The following is a 15,112-nucleotide window of genomic DNA, read 5'->3' on the forward strand; positions in this document are numbered from 1 at the left end:
CGAAAAACAAACAAACAAACAAACAAACAAAAAAAAAAAAAAAGAAATTGTTTTGCTGAAACTAGTTTTTATTACACAGTCTAGGCCTCCCTTGAACTCAGCCTCTCAAGTTCGGGGGTTATAGCTGTGGACCTCCACTCTTGGTACCAAGTGAAAACAAATGTTTGAGACTGTCTCATCATAATGCAGCCCTGGCCAGCCTGAACTCACCACATAGATTAGGCGGGCCTCAGACTCAGAGATCGGCCTGCCCCTGGCTCCCGAGTGCTGGGGTTAAAGGGGGGTATCACCGTACCTGGCCCTGGCCCCAAACAAATTTTGAAATAAATGCAAAAAAAAAAAAAAAAGAAAAAGAAAAAAGAGGAAAAAGGAGGAAGGAGTCATGGAAAAGAAAGAGCAAAAGGAGTAACAGAAGAGGAGGAGGAGTTATCAGAGCTTTTAAAATTTTTTAAAAAATTTATTTTCAAAGAGAATGAAAGGTTGAGGTGCTTCATTCCAACCTCATGACCCATTTTACATCTGTAGGTCGTCCCTGCCATGTTTCCTGCCACCCGCTCTCAGGGCTCTCATTGGTTGTTCCCCGTGACGGCCCTCAGCACCCTGCCTTATAGTGATGATGGCTGCTTCACAAGTTTCGGTTAACTTCACAAACAACGATCTTGAAAGATATGTTGATTGTTTTGGTGTGTGGTGTGTGTGTGAGTGTGTGTGTGTGTGTGTGTGTGTGTGTGTGTCTGTGGAGATCAAAGGACAACTTACAGGAGTTGGTTCTTTCCTTCCACCATGCAGGATCCAGGGAGCAAACTCACATTGTTGGGCTTGGCAGCAAGCGTCTTGACCTGATGAGCCACGCCACCAGCCTAGATACAGGTTTGATGTCAGCCAGCTCTTTGCAGTTGATGAAACCGAGTCATTTGACCTGGGGACACGGAGAGCTCTTTGTTCTTGCCATTGTGCGTATTTGCACACCAGAAGATCGATGTGTGTGATGCCACCCACTTGTACTAGTACTGGGGAGGCCAAGGCAGGGAAATGGCAAGTTCAAGGCCACTCTTGGCTACACAGTAAGATTGTGTCTCAAAAAACAACACAAGGCTGGGGATGTAGCTCAGCTGGGAGAGTACTTGCTTACCACGCAGGAAGCCCTGGGTTGCATTTTCAACACCACATAAACAGATCCTGTTGGTATGCTTGAACCCCAGTACTTAGAAGATGGAGGCAAAATGATCAGATGTTCAAAAACATGGCTTCACGGCAACTATGAAGTCGGCCTGGGATACAGGGGACAGGGTGCACTATATAACATCAGAGACACAGTTTTGCTTTCCTGAAACCCAAGGCAATCCGAATCCCGAACACAGCTGCTGCCACCACCACATCAACCGCCACCGCCGTCAACAACGGCAGACTGATGGTTTAAGAGGAATTGAGCCTAGGTCTGAAGATAACCCTCTGGCTGTAGAGCTGGTTCAGTTATTAAAAGTACTTGCTGTACAAGATGAAGATGGAAGTTGGGAGCCCAGAATCCAGGTAATAATCAAGTGTCCTATGCACACCTGTAACCCCAGCTCGAAGGTAAGCGGAAACAGGAGGGTCACTGGGGCTTGCTGAGGAAACGTGAGGCCAAGGTTCAGGGAGACATCTTATTTCAGCAGAACAAATGTATAGTGATAGAGGAGGAAATAGATGCACTCTTCTGTCCTCCATGTACAGGCACATGTGCACACACACATACACACATGTACACACACACACACACACACACACACACACACACACACACACCCTCAGTGGTAGAGGGATATTTGGCAATGCCCAGAGATATGTTTGGTTGCCGTCACTGAGAGGAAGAGGGGTACTTATATCTGGTGGACAGAAGCCAGGGATGCTGGGAAATATCTCACACTGCACAGGGCATCCCCATAACCAAGCACTGCCCACTCTAGGCCAGTAGTGTTGAGGCTGAGAATGCAGTCCTAACGTAAGGAAGCACTTACGTTAGAGACTCATCTGATTGCTTCCTGATGGCAACCCCCTATCCTGACCCCAGCCAATCTGTAGTCACCTGACCCCTGCTGCCCCACCATACACACCCAACAAAGCCCACCCTGCTCCCAGTGAAGCCAGGCTGTTCCTCCAGTCTGGGTGACGGTTGGAAGTCCCAGCTGAGGGCCACGAAGGGCAGTGAACACACGGTCTTTCCTCTCTGATGTGGGATGTGCAGAAGGAAGTGGAAACTGTTGCAGTAATGTAACTAATGCTTTAAAATTAAAGGTGGATTTTACTTTTTTTTTTTTTTTTGTCTTTTCATTTTGTCTTGGGAGACAGGAAAGGCAAACCCTTGTCTTTTGTGACTTTGAGTCGCCAGCAGAGGGCAGACAACGCTTACCTAAAGGAAAAACTCAGGCTCTGGACCTCCAGGAAGCCAGGACCGGGAACCATCCAAGGCTGGTGTCTCCACGATGTTGTCAAAACGCAGTCAGGGCTGAGTTAGGATTCTTTATCTCAGAAGATTAGCTGCCTCCTTTTATGTGACAGTAATTTGGAGGTGAAATACTTAAATAATTTATATAAAATACAATTTTTTTTTCATTAAAAATAATGCACGGCCATTAAAGTTCAAAAATAAAAAATACAAACAACAAACAAACAAACAGACAGCACATTAGAAACACGACTCAGAGATGACGAGCACCGACCATGACCGCTGAGGGGCTCTGGAGCTTTTTTGGGTGCCATCTTTTTTCTGTTACAGTTTCTAAGATGTTTTTGTAGTAAAGAGAAATGTTTGCCTGTGCTGGGAGTTCATCTTCCCCTGACTTTTCTCATAGCACACCTGGGAAATCTTCCTAAAGTTCTTTCTGAAAATCCAGCTCCTAGGTAGGTTTTAAAAAGCTGAGCTCCACTGTCTTGTAGCTATCCTTTCTGTTTGGTGCCACTGCCCCTGTGACTCTCTTATGGCATTTACCTCCTTGTGCTTTATATTGTGATTTTTATCTACTGTTGTGTTTGAATGTGGGAGTCCTACTTCATTAGTTTCTCACACACCCCAGGCTGGCCTTGAACTCACTGTGTAGCCAGGGATGATCTTGAATTTCTGATCTTCTTACCTCCATCTCTCCAGTGCTGGAATTACAGGCACATGCAGGATTTATGCAGCGCTGGGCATTGAACCCATGGCTTTGTGCAAGCCAGGCAAGCACTCTGCCGACTGAGCTATGCTCCCAGTCTGCTTCACTTTCTTCTGTCTTCCATAGCCCTTTCTCAAGGCCATCCCATTATAGTCACTAGTGTTTGTGGGGGGAAGGATGGGAAAGAGGAAAAAGACGAGGAGAAAACGAGGGAAAGACAGGAGTGATGGAAAGAGGAGAGGAAGGAGGTTGCTTTAAGTGGCCACAAACTTTCGAAGAAGACAGGAGGACATCATTCCAGCTTCACAGAGAGGGCCAGGGAGGCAAAATACCCCCGCTTATAATGCCATTTGGGAAGAGTTTTCAGATGCACAGCACTTGACATTTGAGGATGGCTGTGGGTTGAATTGTGTCTTCCGAAATGACATAAAGTGCCATCAGAGCATGTGACCTTGTTTGGAAAGAGGTGTTTGTGGATGCAATCAAATTAAGATGAGGCTTTCTTGGATTAGAGTGGACTGTGAACCCATGACTGGAACTTTTATGAGAGGAGGGAGCTGTAGGCAGGCACACACACACAGAGGAAGGAGAGCAGCTGTTTGAATGAGGATGGAGATGGAAACTGGAATGATGTAGCTGCAAGCCAAGGAATGCTGGACCTTGCTGGCAGCATCAGAAGCCGAAATAGGCAGGAAAGGATTCTTTTCTGGAGTCTTCATGAAGAGAATGGCCCTGGAGACGCGTTGTTTTCTTACTTCTCCTCTTTAGAACTGTGATAGAGTAAATCTATTTATTATAAACACTGATGTCTACTAATATTCATGGTAATTTGCTATAATAACAGAAGGAAATTAATGCAATGTGTTAGTAATTCTTTGTATCAATGGACAATTTAGCGGAGTCCTAAGGATGTTTGGGAGGAAGGTAAGATTCTAAGGAGATAAAGGACTTTTTGGTGAGGGCCAGACTGAAGGAGACTATTGGATGGGTTCATAGATAGCTTTAGGTTTCTTGCTAGAATCTAGCACAGGCAAATTCTTGTTCTTTTCCTTCGTCATCTGTTCCTCCACCTCCTACTCATTCTTATCTTTATTCTCATTCTTCTCTGTATGTCTGTGCGTGAGTGTGCAGATGCCAGAGGTCAATGTCTGGTGTTCTCTATTGCTCTTCACATTTTTTTTTGGCTACACTTGATTTTCTTCTGGCATACTGACTTTGAAACGTGGCCTTTATGTAAGATGGATCTCTACTCTTTTAAATTCTAGGATGTATTTGATGACCTTAAATTTCTAGAGCCAGACATCCTGATTCATTTAAAACAATATTTTTATTATACAGTCCTTGGTAATTTCATACGTGAATACAATGAACTCATATCATATCCACCCTTACTCCCTCAACTCCTCCAAGACTCCCGCATGCCCTCCTCCCAACTTCATGCCTTTTTCCTTTTGTTTTTATAACCCCGGATCCAGTTAGTGCTGTCTGCATGTGCAGGAGCGCAGGGCTGTTCGCTGGAGCATGCGCAGTCCTGCCACTCCACCCTATGTCTTGAGAGAGTATCATTATTTTGTCTCGACAGGCTTGCCAGAGAGCCCTGAGAGCTGCCTCTTTCTGCCTGTCCCAGAGCTGGCTTACAAGATGTGTGCCACGCCTGGCTTTTATGCAGGTACTGGGAATGGAATTCGAGTGTAAGGGAAGCACTGACTGAGCCAGAAGGTCTTTGAAGGCTGTAGCTAAAGTCTGATATCTCGATTTCTCGTTTGTCGCCAGGACTATTCCTAATTGCACGTGGCAGCAACTGGCACCTTGTTAGCGCCTGTGTAGTTCCTGTTTCATCACGATGTGTTGCAACCGATTATGTAAGAAGCTGAGAGGTGGTAGATACCAAGATCAAGTTTTCAGAACGAAAATAAGGGCTCAGTGCTCCCAGCATTCGTTTGCCCATCACCCTCCTGAGTGCTTACAGGATTCTGATTATTAAATTATAGTTGGGAGATGATTGACAATGCAGGAAGACTGAATCTCCCCTCTGAAATAAGACAAATGCTTCGCCCACTCTCATGACCCATGTAAAGGGCATGGAGAGCTCAATCCTTAGGATGAAATAACTTGGTGATGGCTGTGAGAAATTGCTGCTAGAGAAATGTCACAATCACCTTCCATGGTAGGAAAATACATCAGGGACACCTACATAACTTTCCACAGATTCTCAGGGATGCTTTCTATGCCGCCAGCTTTGCACAACTATTGTGAAGATTATAATAACAATAACTATCATGATTGGACAGAAACATTAGCAGACACTACTCCAGAAAGACTTAGACGAGGTGCCTAGCACTGAATGATTGTAGCATTTACTCAATGAAAATTTGCTGTGTGAATTAGATGAACAACTAAATGAGTGAATAAAGCCGTAGGGTTGGATCCTCACAGAAGTGTCCTTCATGGCTTTGTTACTGAGCATGCTTTGTAGTTTCCTGGCAGGATGTCTAGGAATAAGAGAGGCTCAGTGGGTACTGATAGAACATGGCTAGAGCCATTACTTTAAAGTAGTGTCTCAGTTAGGTTTTTATGGCTGTGAAGAGACACCATGACCATGGCAACTGTTATAAGGAAAACATTTAATTGTGGTGGTGGCTTATAGTTTCAGAGGTTCAGTCCATTATCATCATGTCAGGAAGCGTGGTGGCAGACATTGTGCTGGAGAAGTAGCTGAGAGTCCTACAACTTGCAGGCAACAGGAAGTCAACTGTGACACTGAGCAAAGCTTAAACAAAAGAGACCTCAAAGCCTGCCCCTACAGTGACACCCTTCTTTCAACAAGGCCACACCTCCTAATAGTACCATTCTCCATGAGATTATTACAAGTAGTAATGAGTTCTGATTTTTCCCGATTATCTCCGGTCATTTCAGGGTCACTGGTTCCTGAGCATATGAGTGGGTTACTTCCAGCTCAACCTTCAGCATCTTGGCCAGGCAACTAATGAGAGCTGCTGAGTGATAACCACCGGCTAATGTGCCTGAACTGGCAGACCTTCCACACCATGAGACAAGCACATGTTTGTCTTTGCTCTAGTTTGGTAAGTTTTGGAGGTAACTTGTTTGTAGAAACAGATGACTAAATATCTACAAGCTACATTTTGTCACCAACAAGGGTTGTTGAGTCTGCAGTTGAAGCATTTGCCAACTATAAATCATTTTCTTTACCTACACTCTTCTTGTTCTAACTTAGGCCTTTATCACCTCTTTCCCAGACTGCTGCAATCTCTCCCTGTTGGTTTTCTTGCTTGTAATTAACTTCTCCCCTACCTCTACTGGGTCCTTTGCATTGACATTCATTACTATACAAAATACAGACCCAATACTGCTATTCTCCTGCTACCTCAGTCAGAGTGGCCTGTGGCTTTATCGCAGCAATTAAACAACCTGTGAATCAAAGTGGCTAAGACAAACAAGGCCACTGACACTCTTCAGGGCACTCTGTTCATGGTACCCACTCAGGAACAATCTTAACATTCTTGGTTATTGTCTAGAAGTGAATCAGGGGATGGCAGAGCACTCACTGGTTCTTAAATGTACACAGGGAGGTGACCCATGTCACTTTTATTAACATTAAGATGGCCCAAACAAGACACACAGTCACTTCTAACTTTTCATCGACAGAGAATTCTGTCTGGCCATGTACCTGCTTAAAATGTGTACTGGGCTTGCCTCAGTCCTAAGCCTCAATGCTAGGTGCTGTGCAGAACACATCAGCCCCTTTGTGACTGGGGTACCTGCTTCTTCAACAGTGTCTTCTGCTGCTATTCGCTCTCCATTCAATGCTGGTCCAGTTCCTTTGAGTTGCTTGCCTTTCTAGAAGAACTCTGTATTTTCTTCCCTTCAATCATCCCCATGTATTAATATGTAATATATAAATGTGTGTGTGTGTGTGTGTGTGTGTGTGTGTGTGGTTATCAGTGGAAGGGAGAGTTTTTCTTTCCAACACCTGTTAAAAATCCAGATGTTAGTGTCTAGATGGCTCGGTGGGTAAGAGCACTGGATACTCTTCCAGAAGACCTGGATTTGGTTTCCAAACTCAGTTGATTCCCAGCACCACATGATGGCTCACAACTATCTGTAACTCCAGCTCCGGGGATCTGGTGGCCTCTTGTGGCCTCCATGGGCTCTATATGCGCATGGTACAGACACAAACATGCAGGTCAAACACCAATACACATAATAAAACAACAATAAAAAATCAGCATGTTACTTGGGAAGGGTAGCACTTAAGCTGATATCTCCCTAATAATACCAAACTAATAAAATTTTAGGTGCAGAATCTGGAGTGTAGGATGATGTATTTTCTAAGTCAGATTATAAATTAAGAGTGCTCTTGGTCTCATATTGATTATATATTGACCTGATAATGTTTCATGCCTATTATAGTATCTACCTAAAAATATATTGTTTAAATGAATCTCATTCTCACCAATCTTTCTTTCTTCCTTTCATCAAATAGTGTCTTATTATGTAATCCCAGCTTGTCTGGAACTTGCTATATAGACTGGCTGCTTTTCATGTGATGAATAGTTTCTAAGGCTGTAAATGGGCATCTTTGGGGAACATTGGCTCTGAAGAGCTGGCGGGACTTGAGCTGAATCTCAGCTGTGCCCCTAGCCACCGTGTGAAGAGCCCAGCAGTCTCAAATAGGTGCTGATCCTTAGGTGCTAATTATTCACCAGAAGACAGACTTCACATACATTCTAAGGAAATAGCAGTCCTTTCAATCATGTCAGGAAGGGAAAAAGAAAGGAAATAGAATTTAAAATTTGAGACAGGCACCACATTTTCCATTGTCTTCAGAGACCTTTGGATGATATATGATCTCTAATTAGAAGCAAGGAAACAGCAGCCCAGAAACATTCAAGAACTTTCCTTCTCTCCTTGGCCAACTGTCTTCAAAGAGGCCCTGGATAACTGGGTGCAGGTGGTTCAGAGCAATTCTTAACCACACTGAAAAAGTAGCTTGAAGAATTGTCTTATCAATCATGAGACTGCCATTTTATACCCAAAAGACATCTTATGGTCCTGGTCCTTAATAGCTCTGATGGTCAATATTTATTGTCAACGTGACTGGATTTGGAATGACTTAGGGACCACATACTGATGTGTGACTTAACTTAGGAAGAACCCTGAATGTTGGTACTCCCACGTCATGGATGGGGTCCCAAGCTGAATAAAAGGGAAGAGGGGGAGGCGAGCTGAGCACCAGCGTTCATCTCTCTCCGTTTCCTGACTGTGGATGCTGCCTCCTGCTCCCGCCATGTGTCTTCTCTGCCACGGTGGACTGCATCCTCTCAAACTGTGCTCCAAAACAAACCTTCCCCCACTTAGGTTCCTTTTCATCAGGTATTTTATCCAACAGCGAGTAACTAAAACAATATCCACAGTTAATGGGCAATATCAGTGGTTAGTACTCATGATAATTCTGCTCCATTTCTTTGTTTCTGTAACATGTGACCAACTGCACACAACAGCCACGTGTACTATCCCTGTCCCTCATTGGTTCAGTCCTCTTTGGTATCCACTTTTCCTGTGCAAGCCAGCTCTTGCTTTCAACTCTGGTTTTCAGTTACGGAACAGATCTCAAGTGAGGAATTCTGCTTTTAATGGGAGAGAAGGACTCACAAAGATCTTTACCTCTTATACTTTTCCATTTTACTCATTTCTAGTTCTCCTTTTCCTCTTATATTTTTTAAAAAATCTTACTGATACCAGTAATGAACATTGTTTAAGAATATCAGAGAAAAGTATTGCTATTAAAGTATTGCTATTAAAGTATTTTTTTGCCATGGCAGATTATCAAAACTTTTTTCCCCCTTTTTTCTTATGGATTACAAATGAACTAGCTGAGTGGAATTGGTTCTAAGAAATAGGTCTAAAACTTTTAAACTCTCCACATCCTTCAGTTAAGTGTCTAGAGATAGTCTATTTCAGGATGAAAGCGTTGGGCTTGTATTCTGGTCAGGTGCTCTTCCCTCTCCTCTGCTATTCTTCAGACTGACAGCAAGATGGCTGCAGCAATACCTCGAGAGCTGAGAATACAGGACAATCCACATCTTCGATTCTGTTCACAGAGACACTGCTAGATGTCATCTTGCATCTCATTGGCTATCACTAGTTTATATACTGGGCCTGAACCAACCTCATGGTTTGAGCGATATATGCTTCCCTGGCATTTGAATGCTTGGTTCCCAGCTGGAGGTGCTGTTGGGGAGGCTCAGGAGGCAGGGCCTTGCTGGAGGAAGTGTGTCAGTGGAGTGTGCCATTCCCGATGTGCTCTTTCTGCTTCCTGCTTGTGGTTTAAGATGCGAGCTTAGGTTGCTGCGTTAGTCACCACGTCTGACTGCTGCTGAGCTTCCCTGCCGTGACAGACCCTCATCCCTCTGGAACCGTAAGCCAAACAAATCCTTCTGTGAGTTGCCTTGGTTATGGTATTTTATCACAGCAATAGAAAAATAACAAATAAATATTCCAAAGGCACAATATGTTATCCTTAGTTGGATTGCTGTTAGCTGGGGGAGTGGTCTGCCCCTGGGACACTTGGATCTGTGACACCTGAACACAACTGTGACTCTTTTAAGAATTAAGGCAGGGGTGGTGCTTTGTAGGGAATGAATCACAGTTCTTATGTAAAGCCAGGGTGTTCTACACTGGGGATGACAAGTAGTTACTTCAAGTGGGGCCATTAACAGAAAGGAACTCAGAGAGGAACAGTGTGAGTACTTGATTGTCAGAGTAGGTAAGGAAGCCACAGTGAGTGGATACCGCTGCCTGAAGTACCCTGATCAAGCATCCATGTATGAATAGGACCACTGGGCTGTTGTTCTGCTGGCGAGCTTCTGCTTCCACAGGGAAAACATGTGTTTGGAGCAGAGTTAGAGAAGCATCTAGAAGAAATGAACCCAGTATTCCCACAATACCCAGGTGTTTCATCAGCTGAGTGCTTGAGTCCTAGGGGAACGGTGGCATGGTCTGAGTCAGGTGTTTAGACGCAATCGGTAGATCAAAAACAAACTAGCCTTTTGCTGCATGGAACAGCCCGTGGCAGTGCTGAGTCACATCAAATTTCTTATTTATGCACAGTAGCAGTAGGAACTAGTAGGGTGAGAACAAGAACGAGAAGGACCCAGACCACACTCCCTTGGAATAAGTGGGCAGTGCTGGGAATTCTTGATTATCCGGAGCAGAGAGGAAGACAAGTGCCCAGCTCGCTGTAACTGGAGGTGAAAGGGTTTCTTTTCAGCAGCTTCAACTTGCAGATGGACATGAGGACACCTGCCTTTCAGTTCTGAGAAGTCCAACCTTACAACTGGACCTCTACTCCCATACCTTTGTCTACACTGTTCCTTCTTAGAATGCCTTTCCCAACTTGTTTATCTGAAAAACTTATGAGAGTTTATGAGGCTTTGGGACACCCACCTCAGCCCCCAAATGCTTTCCTGCCACTGAACTGACTGTTCTGTTGTCTTCAGAATTTCCCCATTCTCAGAAGCTCAGGAGGAGGACGTCAAACCTTTCTAGTTTGCTGGGACTGCAGTGGGAGGAACCGTGTCCGAGGATGCAGGTTTAGTGCTAAAAATCACAGAAGCACAAGGGAGAAAGTTGGATGAATTGGTAATTCTAGGCCCCCAGCCACAGGAATCAGAAGAGCCAACAGGGTGAGGATGCAAGAAGCAATGGATGAGACATATGTGAAGTGGTGGGAATGTTTTCTAAACCCTTCTTCAAACTTCATAGGCTTCCATCCATCCATCTGTCTATCTGTCCATCCATCCATCCATCCATCCATCCATCCATCCATCCATCCATCCATCCACCCATCCATCCACACATCCACCCATCCATCTGTCTATTCATCCAACATTTACTAATTCCCTGCCATTATATGTTAGCCATTGGCCTGTTGTCCTAGGAAGCGACTATGGACTCCTTCCCGCTCATTGCCTTACTCACAGCCAATGTGTCTGCTGGCCTGGGGAATCTTGGTAGACTTCCAGAGCAGTCTTGGTAATGCAATTTTCATTATAATTGTGGCAAGTTTAAGCATAGCTTGATACCACAGTTCCTCTGAGATACCCAGGAATGAAAATGTCCAACTTCAACTTATCTTTAGCTTAAACACAATTGTGTGCTATGAAAGGCTAACTTCTCACCTTTTTTATACTCTATCTGTAGTCACTGCTTCTGTTGGGCTTCTGGACTGTTCTGTAGGTGGCTGACTTTGCTTGTACAGACCTGGTACCACACTTCTGGTCCACCATGAATGTGCCTTATGAAGACAGGACACTAAAGTTTCCTCTTCACTGTTGGCTGTTCCTGTAACTTCCACTTCTGAGCTCACAACACCGACTTGCCTCACTGGAGTATTCGTCACACAGTATTAAAACACTTTGTTAGTTATTTTTGTCCCTAGATTATAATCTTTCTTGAGGTATGACTGTTCTCTGAATACCACTGAATAGAAAGAAGCCTAATAAATATCTGTTGAAGAATTGAAAATAAGAATAAATGAGAGAATGAGACTAAAGCTATGATAAACACATAGTCCATGTTTTTTTTGAAATTAGCTGAAATATTTAAGGATGATATTAAAATATTTATCACTTCTGAGATATAGCATCAGTTGGAATGGACCCTGACCCAGCCATGCTATGTTATGGAACTAGAGTCTTCCACTGTGCTGGATGTTAACTCTTTAGTTGCTGGATACTGGGGGTGAATGGTTTCCTAGAGAGGGGTCTGGTGTTAAGTATGAGGCATAGTTCTTTACTAGTTGACACTGTGGCAGTTCAATATTTTAACAGTCACCCTGATCATCTGGGTGCATTTGGAACAAATTAGTCTCAGTCAGTTTCATTAATAATTATCTTTAAAATTAAAATGGATGCTGTGGAGTGTATAGAATGAAGAGAAAGGCTGCCTTATAAATAGACTCCGTTTCTATTACATGGGATAGTTCATGTAACCTTCTCGGATGTGTTTAATACACAAAGGTGGGAGAGTGGGGGTTGGGGATCGGGGTGAACTCTGCGCAGGCTGCATAGCAGAGTGGAGAAACATCGATATCGTCCAGAACCGTCTCCACTACCTGCCTCACAGAAAGAGTTCACGGAGCCCATGTGACAAAATCGTTTCTGCTGCTGTGGCTTTGGGGCAATGGAAGTGGTGGCAGTCCCACAGGACTTTCCAAGACTCTGGAACAAATGCCCTTAAACAGACTATCTTCAGTCAAAGGTGCCAAAGTGTTACATTCCTAAGAAATGAAGACTCTTGGACATGCTCAGAACTTTATGTTTCTAGACTTTAAAATTTGTCTCCATTTAATTTAGCCATGGTTGATGTCTGGTATAGTTTTTCTGGGCCTATGCTGCTTAAACACAGAATATAGAAAGGTTTTTGACTACAGCTTGGATGCTAATGAGTGCAAATTCCAGCCACATTTCCCAGTGAGCCTCTCTGACTTAAAAGAATTACACAAAGCCATACTCTCTAAGCATAAGGGATTTCCCATGGAAGAAGACAGAGTTCACAAAGTGCAGGCTTGTGTTAGGAAGGCTGCTTTCTACTCATTTTAATACATACTTTGAGAACACAGGGGCATTAGAAGAAGAGGAAAGTAACAGTCAAGTCAAGTCCTCAAAGATCCTGGGGAATGACTTCTAAAGCATTATAATAGAATGCAAGAGGCTAATAGAACACACCAGCAAGGAGAGTGCTGCTCTGGTTTGGGCTCTAATCTGATGGTCAGCACACTTGACATGACTGGATGGAAACAGAATCCTCAGAAGAATCACTGACAACAAAATAGGACAGAAGCCTAGAGGCATAGCCAGAAATTGCTAACGGCACCAAACAAAGAAAGGTCACCAATAATACATGAATGTGGGATAGCTAGAGGTACGGGGAGACTGAGAAGGGGTATCTCATTAAAATACGCTGTCAGAACTATGCTATTGATGCTTATTGTTACTTATGCAGAGGGAATGATCTGATGTGCAGGCCAAGATTCATATTCAAAGATGTCCATCACCATGCTAGTTAGCATAACTCAAAAGAGTAAATAATCTTAAAGGTCAACAGTAGGAGAATAATTAAAGTACAGTGTGCCTATATCTCCATGTAGCTGTAGACATGAGTCTATGTCTACATGGGAGTTCTTATTGAAGTTAGAAAACAGTAGCATTTGTACAGTTCAGTCTCATTCCTGTACACAATAGCAAAGTAGCATTTTGCTGAAATAGTAATTTATGCACCCCCTTCTGCTTTTATCAACATGTATTAGTTTTATAAGTAACAGGTTTTATTAATGTTTTTCTGCTTATAACTTTCTGTTCTTCCCATTTGACAAAAGAAGCTTTGTAAATCTTGGCTTCAGAGATCTGAGCAGCAAACAGTAGGCTAGAGTTAGTTGCCCATCAAAATATTACTTTTGTAATCAGAAAATGCCATAAATGTTATTTTAGAATGCTACTAAAGGTTCCACCTTAAGCATCACAGTAAAAATCATGTGATATCATTAAACTGTGCTCCCTCCCCCTCCTCAGAGCAGCCTGTGGCACTGCGGCCAAGGATCCTGGGAACTGTCGCTCCTGCTGCACAGGACATGAGACTGGGCAAGGCTTCGGAGCACTGGGTGTGTTCAGAGGTTGGACAACTCCTTCCAAATCCACGTCTAAGCTAACACCGCAGTTTCTACGGAGAGCAATGATGAAGGCTTGTTTTGCACATACACAGTTCACCGGTGGTACCTTTAGAGTCATTCAGATTGACTCAGAACAGTATAAATTTTGTTGCAGCCCTATTCTTCAATGTTGGCAATTTTTTGTAGGGTCTAATTTGTAGCTTATTAATTGTAGCAGTGTTTTTCAAACTTCTGCATTTATAATATATATAATATATATATTTGTTTTGTTTTGAAACAGTCTCATGTAGCTGAGGCTGGCCTTAAATTCTCTATGTAGCCAAGGATGCCTTGAATTCCTGATTCTACCTTCATAATAGGTGTACACTGTTGGGAATCTCAGGCTTGGGCCCCATTCCAAACCCCACCCAGATGTTCAGCTGGGAACTCAGCCCCACTCCTCTCCTTTCAACCCCCACCCTCAGAAAACCTTCCAAGCAGTGGCTTGTCCCTTGGAGCGCCTCAAGACCGAGTCTATAGGTTATTAAGGTCTGGTCCATAGACCTTCCACGTGGTTTCTCTTCTTCCCCTGAGATCACCCAGGGATGCTTTGCTCATTAAATCTGGACTTTTAATTTGGCTTGAATTGGCTTATTGCATCAGCAGAGTTACCCACTACTGGGGATATTTTTCAAAATACTTATCATGCACCATTATGCCCTCAGCCTAAACCTTTCATTTAAACAAAAGAACAAGTCATTCTTCAAACTGAAATTTATATACAGTTAGGAGGACAAAGAGAAGGAAGCTGAAGGTCCTGGCAAAGAGGTGATGGAGAGGCCCCAGAGCTCCCAGGTCTGCTCTGATTCTTCTTCCCTCCAGGTTCTCCCTGCCACCCAGAGGAAACCCGGGGCTTTGTCAGCAGAGTTAGGAAGCTGCAAAACCCACGCCAGTCATGAGAACGAACTCTGTTCTAACCAAGTTCAGAAAAAACTCAGTAAATACTGCCGTGGGTCTTTGGGAGGGAAGGAAAAGACATTTGGAAGTTCCTAGACCCCTTGCCTCTAAATTTCATATTATACTTTTTTTTTTGATTATGAAACATGAGAGTGATATAAGACATGGAAGACAATATGAAATTAAATCAAACCCAAAATTTTAATATATTCCAGGGCCACCAATACATTTGCACTACAGGAAGAGCGGCACTCTCGCCGTGCTGGCTCAGGAAGCATTCAAGTCTTAAGAGGCGTTTTTGGCTTGACCAGTTTCTCTATCACCCCCTGCTTCTGTTAAAGCCAGATTTCTCAGT

General features: G+C 43.6%; 1 long non-coding RNA gene across 1 annotated transcript; it reads left to right on the forward strand.

Moving 5' to 3' along the window:
- Positions 1–1,108: 1,108 nt before the first annotated feature.
- LOC121824456 (uncharacterized) lies at positions 1,109–14,596 on the forward strand. Its single transcript, XR_006066348.2, has 3 exons — positions 1,109–1,530; positions 6,048–6,214; positions 13,724–14,596. It is a non-coding gene; the product is annotated as an uncharacterized LOC121824456 (long non-coding RNA).
- The last annotated feature ends 516 nt before the right edge of the window (positions 14,597–15,112 follow it).

The sequence above is a fragment of the Peromyscus maniculatus genome, chromosome 20 (assembly GCF_049852395.1).
Source record: "Peromyscus maniculatus bairdii isolate BWxNUB_F1_BW_parent chromosome 20, HU_Pman_BW_mat_3.1, whole genome shotgun sequence".
NCBI classification, from domain to species: Eukaryota; Metazoa; Chordata; class Mammalia; order Rodentia; family Cricetidae; genus Peromyscus; species Peromyscus maniculatus.